Here is a 10,692-nt window from a genome sequence, read left to right on the forward strand (position 1 = left end):
GGCCATCCCCGCCGCAGCCGCGGGCCTGGGCGCTGCGCTTCGCGCCACCTGGGGCAGGAGAGCCGGAAGCCGCGTGGGGAGGGGCGGCCTGCGCTTCCGCTTCCGGAGGGCTGCGCCCCGGCCAGCGTGCCCCCTGGTGGAGGTACGGGTACTGCGCGGCTTCGTAGCCCTGGCCAGTGTGAGAGCACTTTGTTGTTCCTCTTAATTTTTTAATCAGATTTTATTGGTACATTTTAGGTATACATAGTGATCATGCTCATCATAGAGAATTTGTACCTGTACATAACTTTTTTCCCATTCCTGCCCCTCCTGTAAGCCATCTTCCTTTCTCTATTTACAAAAGCTTCCTTTCCATGCTTTCCTTCTTTTCTCTTTTTAAAAAACTTTTCCCTTCTTTCCTTTCCCTTTCTCTTCCCTTGTACCCTGCACATTTGAACATTTTCTTCCTATTTCCCAATACCTATTATATATTGTGGTCTTATTTACACTTTTGGTTTCTCACACCCGGAAAACAATGGAGTATTTACACGTGTGATTTATTTCACTTAAGAGTATGGTCTCAAGGTGCATCCATTTACCTAGAAATGTCTTGAGCGTATCTTTCTTTAAGGTAGAGTAGTACTCCATTGTATAAAAATACTACATCTTGTATAGCCATTCATCAGTTGACAGACACTTGGATTGTTTCCAAGTTTTGGCTATTACAAACTGCCAGTGTACACATAGGTGTGCATATGTCACTGTGCTATGATACTTTAAATTCTTTTGGGAAGATACCCAAGAGGGGGAATGGCTGCATCAAATGGAACCTCTAGTCCTAGTTTTCTGAGGAATCTCCAAACTGATTTTCACAGTGGTTGCACCAGTCTGCACTCCCACTAACAGTGGAGAAGGGTTCCTTTTCCCCACAGCCCCATCGGCATTTGGTATTGGTTGATTTCATTATAATAGCCATTCTTTCAGGGGTGAAATGGAAACGCAGTGTTGTTTTAATTTGCATTTCTCAGATGACCAGTGATGTTGAACATTTTTTCATATATTTATTTGCAATTTGTATTTCTTCATCTGAGAAGTGTGTATTCATCGCAGATGCCACTGTTTGGATTGGGTCTTTAAATCTGAGAGGTCTGATTTTTTTTGAGTTCTTTATATGTTCTTGGTAGTAATCCATTGTCTGAGAAACAGCTGGCAAACATTCTTTCCCAAGCTGGGGAGTTCTCTACACTCTGTTGGTGGTTTTGCTTGCTGTGCATCTTTAGGAAAAAGTAAACTCCTCTTGTTTTCTTGTCTTCTCAACCAGTAAACATATGCAACACCTGGCTGAAAGTTATAAAATTAAGCTCTTATTTTCTGGTCTCAGTTCTCCCAGGTCCTGACCAGTCTGACCTGCTCACTGGGATGAGCAGAACCCACTTGCAGTTTACCTGACAGCAAGTGGTTCTAACCACAGGGGACAGCATTTTGTTTTGTTTTAATCATTAGCAGAATGGCTCTGCTTATAAGTCAGCATCTCTTGTGAGATGGTCAGTTTTGTATCTCAACTTGGTTAGGCTGTCATACCAAGTTTTGCAGTTAAGTATTACTCTAGATATTTCTGTGCAAGTATTTTGTAGATGTCTGTTAACATCCAGGATCGTTTGACTTCAAGTAAAGATTATCTTTGTGTAGGGTGTGGTGATGCGTTCCTGTAATCCCAGCATTCAGGCTGACTTTCCAGGACTTTTCCATAAGGGAAAAATTCCACTTTATGATTTTGGCATCAACTCCTATCCAAAAGTTTGAAAGTTTGCAGCCTCCCGACCTCCTCACAGGGTAAAGGGTGTGTCCTGCCCTTCACTATGTGTCCTTAAGAGCCACCTGAGGCTGAGTCACAAAGTGCAAAAAAAAGGAGATTTTGGAATTAGGCCAGGAAATGCTGTTCCTGCACTTTGTCTTGGATTTGACACCAGCTACCTGTATATTCACCTTACCATCCTTATTTATTACCTTAGGGATAACATTACCTATGGTATGTCCTCATCCACATATTTCTGTAGAGAGAAGCCAAAGTAAGAGATAGCCCCTGTATTCCCTGTGGCCAGGGGCTGCTAAGGTGAAATACTGAAGGGTCCCTGCCTAGCAGGATCAGAGTATTCCCACTTCAATGTGGAGCAGAGGAAGGGGAAAAAACAAATGCAGAGGAAAGACGAGGTGGTTATGGTTTGTGTCTGGATGTCCCCCCAAAATCTAATGCAGTCATGGAGTGGGGAGCTTTTCAAAGGCAGCTGAATCTAAAGTTTGTGATTTGTTCATTGTCTAGTGCTGGGGTTGGGGCTGTGAATGCTACACCCACTCTAGGATGGGTAGCCTGCATACAATATAAGGGAGAGAAAGAGGCTTGTTCCCCCTTTTGCACTTGTTGCTTTTTTTCTGCCACCATGAATGGTTGCCCTTCACTATGCCACCCTGCCTTGGAGCTAGCTGATTATTGACTGAAACCTCCACAAACTGTGAGCTAAATAAACCTTTCCTCCCTTAATTTTGGGAGGAATTTTGGCATCAGGTATTTTGTCTCAACAATGAGAGAAAGGTAACCAAGACAGTTGTGTAAAGCAAGTTGTACCTCCCCAGAGCTAGATGAGCTCCTCAACTCCACCACCAGCCGCAACTTCCGAATCTGATGACTTTGTCCCACAAGGGTTAGTCTCTGGTGTCTATAGAGTAATGTAGTGGAAACACCGTAGGCTTCCAGGGAGAAAGACCTAACTCTGAATCCTGCATTTTCAGTCATGTGGCCCCACTCACATAACCACTTGGAGCACCTATTTCTTCATCTGCAAAATAGGAAAAAGTCATCTAAAATTTTTTGTGACCATTAAATTCACCAGGGCTGGGAGTGTACTTACTGGAGCCACAGTAGTAGCTAGTATGAGTGAATTGCTGGGTTTGATCCCCAGCACCACCACCAAAATACCCCAAAGCAAAACAACCAACCCGAAAGCAAAAATTAGAAATAGTTAATGCTCATGGTGGTACAAGGTCTTGCATATGGCATCCACTGAGCAAGAACAGTCCATTGCTTATTCTCTTACAATTTAAGAGGGTGAATATCAGTGAGGAAGAATTCCATGCCAGGCATGATGATGTGGCCTGTAACCCCAGCACTCTAGAGCCTGAGGTAGGATGACCTGAGCTACACAGCTAGACTATGTCTCAAAAAAAATTCCACAATATGAAGAGGCCACACCTTCACAGGGTGGCTAGAAGAGCTCCCTACTTAGGGAACTAGTAAAATAAGGCATGTGTCTTTGGCCCCTTAGTAACCAAGAAGTTGTAGAAGGCAGCTGTGGAACTATAAGCTACCCTCTCCCTCGTGTTCTGCTCCTTAACAGAGGAAAAGCCTCTATGAACTGCCTGCTGGATTGGCTTCCTTGCCTTACCTGGGCAACCTTTTCAGGATGGGGCCAGGCTGGAATAAAAAGACAGACTTCTTTAAGTTGTGGAGAGATGACATACTCAACGCCAAATCTGTCTGCCTCCATGATTCTGAGAAAGAGGCAGGCATTTATCATTGGGGCGAGAGGAAAGGGTCAGGTCAGTGGAGGGACCTAAGAGTGAAATCCGGCTTTCAGGTATACAGACCGTCAGTGGAGAGGCAGATGGTTGGGGAAATCCTCAGGAAAACCTTCTTCCTTCAGGCTCTGCTCTGGCCCTCTCACGGAGAGGAACAGCTTTGAAGAATGGCAGGAAATCATCAGTGTGAGCATCAGGGAGAGGAGTGAACCTCCCATGAAAGCAAGATGCAGCTGTTTGTGTGTGTGTGTTTTAATTATTATTGGTACATTTTAGATAGACATGACATTCATATAGGGAATTTGCACATGTATGTGATATATCTTCATTTTTCTTTTTTTCTCATTCCTCTCCCCTCCCTTAAGTCCCTCTTGCCTCCTTATTTACAAAAGATTTGTTTCCATTTTTCCTTCTATTCTCTTTGTTTCTTGTCCCTTCTTTTCTTTTGCCTTCTTCCCTTCCTTATTCCTCTTTTCATTTGAACATTTTGTTCTCATTTCCCAGTATTTACTGTACATTTTGGTCCCTATATACACTTTTTGTTTCTCACACAAGAGAAACAGTGTGGTATTAAACATGTGTGATTTATTTCACTTAAGAGTATGGTCTGATGGGGCTGGGGATTTAACTCAGCGGCACAACGCCTGCCTGGCAAGCGTGAGGTTGTGAGTTTGATTCCTGGTACCAGAAAACAAACAAACGAACAAAAAATATGGTCTGAAGGTGCAACCATTTGGCTAGAAATGTCTCGAGCATATCCTTCTTTATGGCAGAGTAGTACTCCATTGTATAAAAACACCACATTTTTAATGTGACATTTCTTTATTTTCTTTATTGTTGCATTACCTAACTTCTCTTTTTAAAATTAAGTTCATTGGTACAATTTAGATATACATAATAATCATATTCATATGATATATCTTGATTCATCTTTTTTCATAATCCCTGCCTCTCCCTTTAACCCCTCTTTCCCTCTTTATTTATAAAGATGGTTCAACATACACAGATCAATAGAAGTAATACACCATATCAACAGAGTCAAAGACAAAAATCACAAAAGCAACTCAAGAGACAGAAAAAACATTTGAGAAAGTCTAACACCCATTGATGATAAAAACCCTACTAAAAATTGGGATAATCTTTATCTCAACTTGATTAAAGGCATCTACAACTCATCAACAGTCAAAGTAATAGGGGCTGGGGATTTAGCTCAGCGGCAAAAGCGCCTGACTGGCAAGCGCAAGGTCGTGAGTTCGGTTCCCGGTACCGGAGAAAAACCAAAAAAAAAAAAAACAAAAAAACAAAAAACAGTCAAAGTAATACTAAATGGTCAAAAATTGAAACTTTCACCCTAAAATCAGAAACAAAACAAAGGTGTCTGCTGTCCCTATTCTTATTCAACATAATTTTGGAAACATTAGCCAGAGAAATTAAAAGAGACAAATAAAAGGAATAAAGATAGGAAAGTGCAAAGTTAAATTATCATTATTGGTGGATGACAAGGTAGATACTTTCCATAGAAGATCCCTACAACTTTGCCAAAAGACTTCTAAACTTAATAACTAGATTCAGTCACATGGCTGGATACAAAATCAACACTAAAAAATCAATAGCATTCCTGTACACAAATAACAAACTCACTAAGAGAGAAATTAGAGAAACAACACCTTTCACAATAGTATAAAGAGAAATGAAATACTTAGGACAATCTAACAAAGGAAGTAAAGAACTTTTACATTGAAAACTAGAGTACTCTGAGAAATGAGATCAAAGAGGATATCAGAAAATGGAAAGATATCCCTTACTCTAGGGTAGGAAGAACCAACATACTGTAAATGGCCATGCTCCCCAAATTGTTATACATATTTAATGCAATCCTAATGAAAATACCATTAACATACCACACAACTAGAGAAAACATTCTTAAAATTCATTTGGAGCCAAAAGAGACCTAGAATAGCAAAAACAGTTCTGGGCAAAAATCGTAAGGCAGGGGGCATCACAATCCCTGACTTGAAATTATACTACAGAGCTACTATGATAAAAATAGTTTGGTACTGTAAAAAGGAAAGAAACAAGACCTGAGGATCAATGGGACAGATTAGAAGATGAAGAAACACCCAGCAACCTTCTCTTTGAGAAAGGGGCCAAACACCTTCACTGGAAGAAAGATATCCTCTTTAATAAATGGTGCTGGAAAAACTGGCTTTTCACATGCTGAATACTAAAAGCAGACCCATGTCTATCACTATGCACTAAACTAAAAATGGATCAAAGATCTAAATATTAAAAGAAACACTAAATCTGCTGGAATATAGAATAGGTAGAATTCTTAAAGACATAGGTATAGGCAAAGACTTCATGAAGAAAACCCCAATTGCACAGGAAATACTACAAAGAATCAACAACTGGGATCTCATCCTATTAAAAAGATTTTTCACAGCAAAAGAGAAGACAACCCATGGAGTGAGAAAAGATTTTAGCTAGTTGTTCCTCAGACAAAGGACTAATATTTGACCATATAAAGAACTGAAAAAAATCAGACCCCCCGCAAAATTCAAAGACTCAGTGCAAATATGGGCATCTGAGATGAATACACACTTCTTAGAAGTACAGATGGGAAATAAATATATGACAACATCACTGGTCATTCAAGAGATGCAAATTAAAACAATGCTGAAATTCCATCTTACCCCAGAAAGAATGGCTATCATCAAGAATACAACCAATAACAAATGCTGGTGGAGCTGTGGGGAGAAAAGGAACCCTTCTCAACTGTTGGTTGAAGTGCAGACTGGTACAACCACTGTGAAAATCAGTGTGGAGATTCCTCAGAAAACTAGGACTAGAGGTTCCATTTGACATAGCCATTCCCCCTCCTGAGTATCTTCCCAAAAGACGTTAAAGCGTCATATCACAGTGATATATGCACGTCCGTGTATATAGCAGCAGTTTATAATAGTTAAATCATGGAAACAACCCCAATGCCCATCAACCAATGAATGGATAAAAAGATGTGTTTTTTTTTTTTTTTTAAATACAATGGAGCACTACTCAGCCAGAAAGAAGTATAAACTTGAGACATTTCTAGGTAAATGGATGCACTTTGAGACCATACTTGTGAGATAAATCAGACACACATGTAAATATTGCATTCTCTCGGGTGTGAGAAACTGAAAGTGTAAATATGAGCCAAAATGTAGAATAGATATTGTAAAATAGAAATAGTTCAAAAGGAAAGGGATAACTAGGGTGGGGAAGGGGGAAAGGAAGGGAAAAGAAAAAATGAAAAAAGAAGCATAAAATAGAAACAAAGCTATGTCAATAAGGAGAGGAAGAGGAGTTGAAGAGAGCGAAGGGGAATTGGAAGAAAAAGAGCAATCAAGATATACTATGTACAAGTACAAATTCCCTATGATGAATATGATCATTATATGTACCTAAGTTGTACCAGTAAACTTAATTAAATTTAAAAAACTTCATTGGCAAGGTCAAATCGGGGTAACAGGACAGAACAACTTGTGGAATCAACTTCACTCGGGGAGGCAGTAATACAAAGCTGCTTAAACAGTAATTAAAGTAGTTTTCATATTTTACTGGATTAGAAATGTCATGGAACTCAAATCCCAACTTGAATCTCTGATGATGACAGTGCAGTGTCCACAGGACAAGGAACTGGCAAGCGTGAAGACACAAACCCTCACCCAGACGTGCTGTGCTCAGCCAATCCCTTCCTCATTGCCGTTCACTGCCTCACGTGGGGCGGCAGCTCTTGGCCCACTGTGTGAGGGAATGAAGGGTTGCACCATGCTTGTTCCAGTCTTTGGCGGTCTGTATGTAGCCGTCTGTTATGGTTGGTACACTGACAACTTGAGTCTAGAGGCTTGGCTAAGTGACTCAGCAGTTCTGCATCTTGGGGTGAAAAGGACATGCCCTTATAGCTCTGGGATGTTGTTCATTGTGTCAGTCTGAGAAGTTTAGAAGGTTAACTAAGTGATTCAACAGGCAGCCAGGGTGCTAACTTTGTATTCATCCTGAGCCTGGGCAAGAGGAGGGCACGGAGATTATGAGTGCTACATGCTCCCTGGGTGGGGGTAGCCTGCTTATAAGATGAGGGAAGGAAAGAGGCTTGCTCTCTCTGCCCCTCCCCCACTTTGCTCTTGTTGCCTTTGCTGTTTTTCTGCCACCATGAACAGCTACCCTCCGCCATGTGCCACTCTGCCTTGGAGCCAGCCAAGTACGGACTGAAACCTCCATGAACTGTAAGCTAAATAAACCTTTCCTTCCTTAATTTTGGGCATTAGGTACTTTGTCTCAGCAAGGAGAGGAAAGTAACCAAGACACCGTCATCCCCTATTTCACCACCACTGAAAGAGGATTAATATTTCTAATTGTATAGAGCAAACAAAAACATAAAATAACAAGAGAACAACATATACAAGCCTCTGAAACAGCAACAACTAACGAACATTTTAGCTTTAAAAGCGATGACAGATAATACTTAAATCATCATGCTACAAGCCAGAGACTAAGAGGGAAGTGTGGAAGACACACTTGCTGGGTCTAAAGCTGTACGTAACTTCTACCCTTGTCAAACAACAACTTTCCACAGAACTGCATAAGGAAAGAGGGAACTTCGGGGCCAGATATGTTTCAGAGTTAAGAATTTTTTCAGAATTTACTAATGCAATGATACAAATACTATTTAATTCTTCACACAAGCTTGTGGCAGGATCTTTTTAGTGGACACGGATTAATTGTGCACACGTACAGTGTGCAGTGTACAGAGTACAGTGACATCTTGGTGTATGGACACACAATGTAATGCGCAAATAAGGGCAATTTGCATTTCCATTGCATCACATAGTTATCATTTCTGTTGGGAGCACTCAAAATCCTTCTAGCTACTTTGAAATATACAGAAAATTGTTACCAACTATAGTCGCACCACTGTGACATAGAACACTCGATTTATTCCTCTTCTTTAAGTGGTTTTGTGCAGCCCTTATTTATTCTTTCTGTGTTCAATCTTCCTGTCCCTCTTCTCAGCCCCTAGGGAACACTGTTCCATTTCTGCTCCGATGAAGTAGCTTTAGTTTCCACTTGTAAGTGAGGTCATGCAGTAATTACCTTCCCGTGCCTGGCGCATCTCACTTACACAGTATCTTCCAGGCTCACTCGTGTTGCTACCAATGACAGAACTTCAATTTCTTGCTTGAATTATATTCCATTGAGTATGTGTGTTACATTTTTCTTATGATTCATCTGCTGGTGGATATCTAGGCTGATTTTATATCTTGGCTATTGTGAGTAGCACTTCATTAAACATGGAAGGGCAGCTATCTCTTACATATACCGATTTTCTTTCCTTCAGGCATACCAGAAATAAGATTTCTAGATGACATGGTGGTTCTGCTTTTAGGCTTTTTGAAGAAACTTGGTATGGTTTTCCATAATGGCTACACTAAGGCCCCATTAACAGTGTATGAGGGCTGGGGATTTAGCTCAGCGGCACAGCACCTGCCTGGCAGATGCAAGGTCGTGAGTTCGATTCCTGGTACCAGAAAACAAACAAACAAAAACCCAACAAAAACAGTGTATGAGATTCCTTTTCTCTGTATCCTTGCAGCATTTATTTTGCATTTTAATAACACTTTTTCTAACATGGGTGAGATAATATTGTTTTTTATTTGTATTTGTATTTCCCTGAATAGTGACTTTGTTTGTTTTGTTTTGTTTTTCTTCTGGTACTGGGAATCGAACTTATGACCTCACACTCGCCAGGCAGGTGCTGTGCCACTGAGCTAAATCCCCAGCCCCCTGATTTTGAAACTTTTATGCTTGTTGACCATTTCTGTAACCTTTTTAGAAAAATGAGTATTCAGTTGAGTTGGCCATTTTTAAATCATGTTCTTGTTATGCTGTTGAGTTGCTTTGAATTTGTTATACATTCTGCATATTAATCACTTGTACAGATGAGTATCTCCAATTTTGCAGCTTTTTTTCTTCACCCTGTTGATGTGCAGAAACTTAAAAAACTGATACAATCCCATTTGTGTATTTTTACTTTTGATATCTGTGTTTTTGGCTTCTTCTCCACAAATTTTTGCACACGTCCTGAAGTATTTTCCCTGAGTTTTCTTCCAGTAGATTCATAGTTGAGGCTGTGGTGGCAAACCTATGGTGCTTGTGCTGCAGTGGCCACTTAGAGCCCTTTCTTTTGGCATGCAAGTGAAGTTTCCCCAACATCATCCCAGCAGCTGAGCATTCAGGTTTATTTGCAGTGTTAGCACTTCGCAATATATCAGTAGGTTTCGGTTTGCAGTTTGGGCATTGGTCTCTAAAAGATTAACCATCACTCATTTAAGATCATATATTTAAAATTTCTCTCCTTTTTTTTTTTTTGTCTTTTTGAGGCAGGATCTTCTATGCAGTTTAGGCTGGCCTTGAGCTCACTTTGTAGCCCGGGCTGGGCTCAAACTCACAATGATCCTCCTACCTCAGTCTCCCGAGTCCTGGGATTACAGGTGTGTGCCACCACGCCTGGCTTACATTTAAAATTTTAAATGATTTTGAGTTGATTTTTTATATGGTGAAAGGGGTCTAATTTCATTTTTCTGTATGTGGATATCCAGTTTTCCCAGTGCCATTTACTGACAAGATTGTTATTTCTTCAATGTATAATCTTGAGGCCTTTGTTGAACCCAGTTGACTGTAAGTATGTGGATTTCCTTCTGGGTTCTCTGTTCCATTGATCTATGTTTCTGTTTTTATGCCAGTTCCATGCCACTTTTCTTACTATGACTTTGTTGTATGTTTTGAAGTCAGATAGCTTTTTTCCTTTCCTTGTAGATTTCTTTGTTTATTTTCCATCTTTCAGAGCCCCATATAAATTTTGGGACTGCTTCTCTTGCTTTGTTTTTATTTTTCATTAGTATGTGTTTGCAGTGCATAACGATTGCACTTCTTGTGGGGTGTTAGTACCTAACATATCTTAATTGTTTTTCACTCCTCCCTGTTCACCTTTCTCCCCCTTCCTTCCATCTCTATCCCCTTTCCATGTAAAAAGTATCTATCTCCCCACTTCCTATTATGTCCCTTATTTTATTTTTTATATTTTGGATCTGTCACTATATATAT

This window comes from Chinchilla lanigera, unplaced genomic scaffold (assembly GCF_000276665.1).
Source record: "Chinchilla lanigera isolate Chin_1 unplaced genomic scaffold, ChiLan1.0 scaffold00019, whole genome shotgun sequence".
NCBI classification, from domain to species: domain Eukaryota; kingdom Metazoa; phylum Chordata; class Mammalia; order Rodentia; family Chinchillidae; genus Chinchilla; species Chinchilla lanigera.